This window comes from Phocoena phocoena, chromosome 2 (assembly GCF_963924675.1).
Source record: "Phocoena phocoena chromosome 2, mPhoPho1.1, whole genome shotgun sequence".
Taxonomy (NCBI): domain Eukaryota; kingdom Metazoa; phylum Chordata; class Mammalia; order Artiodactyla; family Phocoenidae; genus Phocoena; species Phocoena phocoena.
The window spans coordinates 10,935,302-10,944,713 of record NC_089220.1 but is presented as its reverse complement, the minus strand read 5'-3'; the positions used below and the strand labels follow the sequence as shown (position 1 = coordinate 10,944,713).

Sequence of the window (9,412 nt, the reverse complement as noted above, 5' to 3'; positions counted from 1 at the left end):
CCAGTAAGTATAGGAGTCCCCACCCAGGGCTCTTGCTGGAGAAGCATCCAGTTTTCATGCTTCCAGCATCCTCCTTCAAAGGTGTCCTGCAGTCCAGGCCCTTTGACTAGCACCTTCTTTCTTCAAGCAGAAGGCAAATCCAATCTCAGCTTCCCTGTGGCCCAGAGTTAAGGGGGAAATGTTTTCTCCAGAAGGTCACTTCGTTCTGTACCTATAAGCAAGCTCAACGGGAGGCCAAATTATAATGAGGAGGCTATTTGATGAGCAGGGGGAAGTAAAGGGATTGATAATATCTTAAGATGTGCATCTGGTCTCTTCCCCCTCCCCTTGGTCAGGCTGGGGCCATGGTAGGGCCAGGCTCGAGGAGGGACCTGAGTGGTCGAGGGATTGGTACATACAGGCGGACCAAGCAAACATGGAAATAGTGTGGAGACAATGGGATCCAGTTTCTCACCATCAGAGAAGAGAGTAATGTCTGATGGAAAAGAGGGAGTGCCCGCTCGGGCAGCACATACACTAAAATTGGAACAATACAGAGATTAGCGTGGCCTCTGCGCAAGTATGGCATGCAAGTTCGTGAAGTGGTCCATAGTAAAAAAAAAAAAAAAAAGGCTGGGGGGACTCCCCTGACAGTCCAGTGGTTAAAACTCCACGCTTCCAATGCTGGAGGTAGGGGTTCAATCCCTGGTCGGGGAACTAAGATTCCATAAGCTGCATGGCAAAATAATTGAAGTATACAAAATGTAACATTTAACTCTGCAATACAATTATAAAAAAAAAAAGAAAGAAAAAGAAAAGAAAAGAGGAGAAGACTAGAGTAAACCCTGAGTGTTGAATTGGAATTAGAAATGTTGGTGTAAACTCATGGTTTTTAAATGGATGTATAGGTGCAGGAGTTTGTATTAGATGCATGTATTAACCGAAACACACCCACATACGTATATACACATGTATTTCCTACTCCTATCTGCCGGAAAGCCTGGAAGCAGTGTCAGCTCTGTATCAATAAGCATGCATAGCACACAGGTCATGGTGTTTTTCTTTTTGTTTTTTTTTGGCCTCACCACATGGTATGCAGGGTCTTAGTTCCCTGACCAGGGATCGAACCCTCACCCCCTGCATTGGAAGCACGGAGTCTTAACCACTGGACAGCCAGGGAAGTCCCCAGGTCACTGTTTCTAATCACCATTCTCCACCAAAACCACTAAAACTCATTATTCAAATGATTGAGTCCAAGGCTGAGGCATGGAAATTACAAGATGAGCCTGGAACATCTTGTGCCAAATGTAAGGAAATATTCAAAAAAGCAAAATGATGTGTGTATATCAAAATAACACAAGAGTCAACCAAATAGTCAAATAGATAATTGTCAAACTGACAATAGTCAAAGTCAAAACAATGTAAGCATTTGTCTGGCTCTTTTTTGGATACCATGAGCACCTTAATAGTTTATTAAGTATCTTAGTCTATTTGGCTGCTATAACAAAAATACCATAAACTGGGTGTCCTATAAACAACAGAAATTTCTCTCTCACAGTTTTGGAGGTCAGGAAGTCCAAGATCAAGATACTGGCAGATTCTGTTTCTGGCAAGAGCCTGCTTGCCGTCTTCTCCCTCTGTTCTCACGTGACGGAAGGGACAAGGGAGCTCTCTGGGGTCTGTTTTATAAGGGCACTAATCCCATTCGTGAAAGCTCTGTCCTCTTGACCTCCCAGAGCCCCCACCTCCAAATGCCATCATATGGAAGATAGGATTTAATATACAAATTTTAGCGGTATACGGTCTATAGCATGGAGTACTTGATAGAGTATAGGTTTGGCTGCTATAATAAAACCCTAAGATTGACGATGGCTGAACAAATAGAAGTTTAATTCTTTTGCCCTTAAAAGTCTGAGCTGGGGGCTTCCCTGGTGGCGCAGTGATTGAGGGTCCGCCTGCCAATGCAGGGGACACGGGTTCGTGCCCCGGTCCGGGAAGATCCCACATGCTGAGGAGCGGCTAGGCCCGTGAGCCGTGGCCGCTGGGCCTGCGCGTCCGGAGCCTGCGCTCTGCAACGGGAGAGGCCACAACAGTGAGAGGCCCGCGTACCACAAAAAAAAAAAAAAAAAAAAGTCTGAGCTGGTATGGTGCCTCTCCTCCACTAAGTCATTAGGAACCTAGGTTCCTTCTGTCTTCTTTCTCCGCATCCTCAACACTCAGCTTCTACCTCATGGGTCAAAGTGGCTGCTCCATCTCCTACCAGCACATCCCTGTTCCAGCCAGAAGGGCAGAAGAAAAGAGAGAAGAGGTGAGTGTGTGCCCTCTCTCTTTTTTTTTTTTTTTTGGAAGAAACGTAACGGGACCTGTCGCCTTTTGCCCTCTTTACGGACATGACCTAGAAGTTGTACATATCACTTCTGGTTACATCACACTCTCCAGAACATTGTTACCAGGTTGTGCCAATCTGCAAGGGAAGCTTGTAGTAGTTAGCTAAGCAACTATGTACCTAGCTAAAAATTACTTTACCATGTTAGAAAGGGATAACAGGAACTGGGAGACAGTTAGCAGTCTCTGCCACTCTTACAAATAAATTCTTTGTTTTGCTTTAGTTAAACAGAGTTGATTTCTGTTGCATGTGACCAACATGAGACGAGTACAGGACAAGGGGACACTAACTTTTATTGACCAACTCCTGTGTCCCAGGCACATCACACAGATCATCTCTTTGAATCTTAGCAGTGACTCAATAAAGTAGGGTTTGACAGGTGAGGAAACTGAGGCTCAGAGAGACAAAGTAATGTGCTCGCAGTCACAAGCCATGAGTGACAGAGTTAGAATCGGAACCTAGATCTCTGAGACCCAGAGTTCTGGCTTTTCCCATGGTACCACACTTGGGGTGCTCTTCCTTTGCCCAAGACACCCCCCAGGCCCCTAACCACGCCTCGCCCCACTGGTGCTGGGAATACACCAGCCATAGCAGTGCCTGCTTCTCACTTTCCACGTGTGTCTCAATCTATCTATGGTTGGCATCTTCTCCCTTTAGCAATGTTGACGCCAGCCTCAATGACGCACATCTGTGCTTAGACAGTAGGCTGTGTCTGTAGCTACACCCTGATCTCATGATTAGAACTTGGGTGTTAGGACACACCTCAGCCATCCCTCGGTCACTCATGTACTCTAAATAAGGCAATGATAGATGCTTCCCCAAGGAGCAGCCAGTGTGGCAAAAGACTCAAAAATAAACATAAGTTTAAGAGCACTGAAGGTGCTAAGAGAGAGGTATGTTTGGGGTAAAGCAGGGCACACAGGATGTAGGAGTCAGGAAGGACTTCAGAGAAAAGAAGTTATTTGGTCCACGAATCCCCTGAAACTATATGCAAATCTTTGTGTGTCTGTATGTGTGTTTCCTCCAGGGTGAAGGTCCATGACCTTTATCATATTCTCCGAATGACTGACAACTCATGGGGTAGAGACTCTGGGCTAGAGATCGAGAAGGCTGAGGAGGTCAGGGTGTGGCGATGGGGTGGGGATGGTGTGGGCAGGAACGAGATGCGAGGAGGGCACGGGCCCCTGCTCAGAGGAACAGCCTCTGCCGTGATAAGGAGCCTGGACTTCACTCCAAGGCCAATAGGCAATTACTGCCTAGGAGGGTTGTCTGTCTTACGCCTGGCCTATGTCATGTAGCCCTCAGAATTCTGCATTGTCTAATGGTGTCTCCTAGGTTATGTGAGTACACAGAGAATCAGCTTCCCGCAAACACCAGATGAGGCTTCTCACGGGAGATGCACTGGGTCACGAAGCATGAGTAGGAGTTTGCCCCGATGATATAGTCAGAAAAACTATTTGGGCTGTATGTTACAGAAACCCCCTGGAATTGTCTTAAAACCATCGATGTGCTTGTTAATGTTTAATAACCAGTTTTTAGTGGGGGACACTGATTTGTAGCATTTGCCAATTTCTGTGGTGTAAATACTGCAGCTGTGGCCTATGTCAAGCTCCCAACGTGACGTCATGGAGAAAGATGTACGATTAGCTTTCAGGAGCTAGTGTGAACCAGCTCCAGGACACCATTGCTTAAACCCATTTATTATAAGAATGTAAGTGAGGGGAAGGGGCAGTATAGGGGTGGGGAATTGGGAGGTACGAACTATTGGGTGTAAGACAGGCTCAAGGATATATTTACAACACGGGGACTAGAGCCAATATTTTGTAATAACTGTAAATGGAAAGTAACCTTTAAAAATTGTATAAAAATTTAAAAATACGTATACATATATGTGTATCTCATGGGGACCAAGCTGGAGCTGCAGCCAGGTTTCCGATAGGACTGGAAGCAGGAACTGAGAGCTTCTGCAACCTCAGCTACCCTTCCCCTCTCTCCTTCTCACTCTTCTATTTGCACTCTTGTCTCCTGTTGAGGCAGATTGGCTTTCTCTGCTCCCCAGTCCATGGATCAAAGAACTGCTACTGCCAACAGTTTCCAGATTTTCCCTCTTGACAAGAAACCAGCCAGACTGAAGCTTGGCCTCTCTTAGTCCAATTTCAAATTCCTTGGAGTCCATTGGCCCAGCTTGGGTCAGGTGCTCGGCCCTGGTCCAATCAGCTGTGATGAGAGGGCAGGCCATCATTATACCAAGATGGCGAGCAAGCCCTCTGATGCTGCAAGTCTGGGGTGTTGGGGAAGGAGAAGTAACCAGAGGAAAAGGAAGCGAGCTCTGAGCCACCAACTCCTTAGGTATCTTGAGGCAGGAAACAGGGGAAATTAATCATATAATAGTTCATGCTGTCTCCTCTAGTCTTGAACTATCCACCTACAGAATCACTAATTCATTCGTTTATTTACTCATTTATTCATGCATTCAGCATTAATTTGAGGTTTATTGAATATATACTCTATATTAGAGGATATGTGGGGCTAAAAAGGAAGGGGAAGTTGAATAAGGTTTAGTAACCATCCTCCAGGAGTTTGCCATCTGGGAGAGAGACAAAACATCCATGACACAGGCTTCACAAAAGTACATTTGAACTGCCGATCCCCTGAGGACCGCACGGGGGAGTGGTGGCCGGCAGCCTCTGAGACAGCCCCAGTGAGCCCTGCCTCCTGGGATTCACATCCCTGTGTAGTTCCCTTCCACACTGCACTAGGGTTGGTCTGTGTGGCCAATAGAATAAAGTTGAAGTCATGATAGGAAACTTCTGAGCACAGGTTATGAAAGACTGTGGCTTCCGTGTTGGGTCCCCTCTGTCTTGCTCTCTTGGATCACTCACTCTGGAGGAAGCCAGCTGCCAGGTCATGAGCAGCCCTATGGTAAAAGCTCAGGGGGCCAGGAACTGAAGCCTTCTGCCAACAGCCAGGCGAGTGAGGTGGGTAGTCAAGCCTTCAGAGGAGACCGCAGCCCTGTTAAGAGCTTGACTACAGTCTCATAAGACACCCTGAGTGAGAACCACTCAGCTAAGCCACTCTCAGATCCTTGACCCTCACAAATGATGGGAGATAATAAATATTTGTTGATTTAAGCTGCAAAGTTTTGGGGTGATTTGTTACACAGCGATAGATGACTAACGCAGGAGGCGAAATTTGAAGTGGATCTTAAAGGATGAACTCACCAAGCAGAAACAAAGAAAGGCAAACAAAGAAAGTCATTCTAGCAATGCCATGTGCAAATCTGTAGACAAGAAAGTGCAGGACATGAATGGGGAGGAACCTCCAGGCTGAGGTCCCCAGCTATGTCTGAACCCAGTGCTTGGTAGTGGGGTTTCTGGGCCCCTGGGAAGGCTCTGGTCTGAGAGCTCTAGGGTAGACAGGACCTGATGGTGCCGTGGAGTAGAGACGGCCAGTGCCACCTTGGGCATCAGGGTTGGAGGGGCCTGAGCTTTGCTCCTGGGCCTTGACTGCAGAGCCTGTTCTGGGGACAGCCCGCTGTGGAAGTGAGCCTGGCCAGCCCCAGCTCTGGCCTCCCCAGCTGACTGCTTGGAGAGCTGGCCGCCCAGATCTCTCCTCCTCCTGTCTGTACTGGACGGGGGGAGAGGGTTCATAGATTCCCTGCCATCTGCATCTGTGTTGCTCCCCTACCCAACACCAAACCCAATTTGGCATTTCCTGGGCCTCGTCTTGCCTCTTTGCCCACATCATCACTGCTCCTGAAATCTGAAAGACGAGAATACCTGGAGATGAAGCTTGGACCTCACCCGCCCCCAGAGACTGGGTCAGAGGAAGACGTGTGACCCTACCTGGGCCGGTCAGAGACCATGAGGGTCAGCTTCCGGACTCAAGGTGAAGCCAGGAGGTAAGAAGCATTCTTTTCATGAGAGCAAGCTGGAGTTGGGGGTAGCAACCTTGCCTGCATTCAGAGAAAGCTTGAATAAGAAGAAAACTGAGGAGTTCCCTGGCAATCCAGTGGTTAGGACACTGAGCTTCCACTGCAGGAGGCACGGGTTGGATCCCTGGTTGGGGAACTAAGATCCCACAAGCAGCGCAGCATGGCAAAAAAAAAAAAAAAGACGACTAAAGTGGAGAAAAACAGAGCCTAGCAAGAGTGGGATTTCTGGTCCATTGTTTCAGCGCTGTGCTAAGGAGAAGCCAATACACTCAATTTTTCATGTGTGCCAGCTAGAGTTAGCGACTTGGCCTGGTTCCCCAGAAAGCAGAGCCTGAGGCAAAGGCTTTTGCTACTCGTTTATAAGGGAGTGCAATTCCAGAGAGCAGAAATCCTTGTCCCTCGACAAGACAGGTGGGCGAGAAGGGGGCACTGGCAATATCAGGGTGCTTCGTCTTCCAGGACTGTCCTCTCAAAAGCTCATAAACTTCATCTCAGAACAGTCCACTGAGGGAAAAAGGTAAGAATTTATCCCCTTCTCCCACCTCCCATTGGTCAAAGGTTTGCCTAGCAGGGCATTAACGCCCCTGCTGCCCCACATCCAAGTTGTAGGGCTGCCCTTTGGGCCGGGAGCTACTGGGGCCCCTGGGAACACTGGAACTTAGAGTCTTTGTGGGGAGAGAGGCGGGGAGGCAGGAATTAAACAAGTAACTGCAAGGTGACGAGTGTTCTGAAGAAAGAGAGCAGGATATTCTGGGAGGGGTCAGGAAAGGCCGTCTGATGAAGAGGTGGTGAATCCAAATGTAGATCCAGAGGAGGAGCTGCAGTTAGCCAGGCCACGGGGATGATGGCGAGGAAGAGCCATCCTGAAGCCTGAAGTCCAGAAAGAGCTCGGTGGGTTTGGGGAACTAAAAGAAGGCCAGTATTCTGCAGCACGTAGAGCCAGGCAGGTCGGTAAGCATTTACAGAGCACTAAGTATATACGAAGACGAGGCCCCCTATAGTTTGAGCTGCCCCGCCCCTTCACACTGTTTTCAGAGAACTGTGCTTTGTTCCTTCCTGCCCCACCGGATGCCCTACCTTAGGAACAACCTGGGTCCCAGATTGAACCACACCCCTCTGCTCGCAGTTGATTGGGCTAGAGGTGAACACCTCACCGAGGCTGGACCAATCAGGGTCTTGACTCCTGGAGACTGGCGAGGTTGGGACAGAGAGAGTGATAAGGCTCTTTCTTGGCTCAGGGCTGGACAAGTTACATCTCCACTCAGGAGATGCTGGCAGCCAAGTTCTCAGCCGAGGCAACCAGAAAGGAGTGAAAGATACTTCTGCAGAGAGGAGGTGTTAATGAGGCAGATGCAAGAGATGAGGAATCGTCAGAGAGCCTGGTTCCTGTTCTGCCGAGCAGTGGCTGCACCCCTACCCTGGGGATCCTTGAAACAAAGCCCCTTTTTTGCTTAAATTGCATCCAGTGGGTTTCTATCTTTTGCAACGAAACAAACCCTAACTTTAGTGCTCGAGCTTTATAGATGCATAAATCCGGCAGGATTTCTGCCCTGTGAAGAAGGTCATAAACCAGCGGGAGAGATGGACATATACACTGAACAGTAACTACAGGGCGATAAGTGCTATAATAAAAGTTTGTTCAAGGCAGGGAGGCTGTGCAGAGATAAAGTAAGATAACGGACGTAAAAGCATTTCGAAAAGAAAAACGTGTTAGGTATGTCCCCTATCATCATACTTAAGCAATTCAATTGCATTTCTGCTTCGATTTAATCAGGAACACAGCCACCCGACTTCCAGAATAATGCTGATCTTATAAGGCAGATGCTGTCATCTGGCAAATAAGAGTAAATTATCCAGGGTCTCATGCTTTCTTCTTCCTCATCGGCGTTTGGTGAGTGGATGGAAAAAATAACATTACGATTTCCCAAAGAATTGGGAAGCACTTGCCGTTTCTGCCTTGCTGCTATGTCACAATTTTCTACCCTTTCTGCCCCGCCTACATCAACCTCTCCTCGACTCCAGGAAACTAAAAGGCTGCTGACTCAACTAAAATAAAATCTCGCAAGTGAATCACTGATCGAGAGGTTTGCTGATAGACATGCCATTGCTATGTGAACTACAGATAGCGGCATTATGTCTGGAGAAAAGGAATGACTGCTTCCATCTAAACAATCTTCAAAATCATCCTGTGCAAGAACGCTTTGAACATTGAAATATGTTACGAAAGAGCAATTATATCGTATTGAGAAATACCTTCCCTCCGCCTCCATCAAAGACAGACACCTGTTTATTCCTGCTGAATTTTTTTTTTTTTTTTTTTTTTTTTTGCGGTACGCGGGCCTCTCACTGTTGTGGCCCCTCCCGCTGCGGAGCACAGGCTCCAGACGCGCAGGCCCAGCGGCCATGGCTCACGGGCCCAGCCGCTCCGCGGCATGTGGGATCCTCCCGGACCGGGGCACGAACACGTGTCCCCTGCATCGGTAGGCGGGCTCTCAACCACTGCGCCACCAGGGAAGCCCCCCTGCTGAATTTTTTAAAAATATTTATTTATTTGGTTGCACCGGGTCTTCGTTGCGGCACGCGGGATCTAGAGCGAACCCAGGTCCCTGCACTGGGAGCGTGGAGTCTTAGCCACTGGGCCGCCAGGGAAGTCCGCTCCTGCCGAATTTTTGATGGTGCAGCACAAGCATAGCTTAGAGTCACCCTGTTGCACAGGGACAAAGCAGGCTTTGGTATCACCTGACCTAGGTTCAAATTCCAGCTCCACTGATTGTCAGCTGTGGGGTCTTGGGCAAATTCCTTAACCTCCCTGAGCCTAGGTTTCCTCATTATTGAAGGAAGGAAAAGACACTGACAGAAGATCAGCCATCGGGGTGGTTGGGTGGGCACTAGAACCAGGTAGAGTTATAAGGATTAAATAAGAGAAGGAGAACAAGCACAACCTAACATGAAATGGAGCAAAAAGTGTTTGTTTCTTCACTTGTGTCCTGGAGGCAACTGGGTTTTCTGGGCCAGGTTGGGAGAGCAGAACTTCCTTTCTAGCTGAGCTGATCTACTCCTGGAGATCAGAATCTGATCAATCATATTTCATGACAATGATGGGCTTCTAGAGA

General features: G+C 48.2%; 1 non-coding gene across 1 annotated transcript; it reads left to right on the top strand.

The window, feature by feature from the left end:
- Window positions 1-492: 492 nt before the first annotated feature.
- Window positions 493-596, top strand: LOC136119513 (U6 spliceosomal RNA). The gene has a single exon (XR_010655505.1). It is a non-coding gene; the product is annotated as a U6 spliceosomal RNA (small nuclear RNA).
- The last annotated feature ends 8,816 nt before the right edge of the window (window positions 597-9,412 follow it).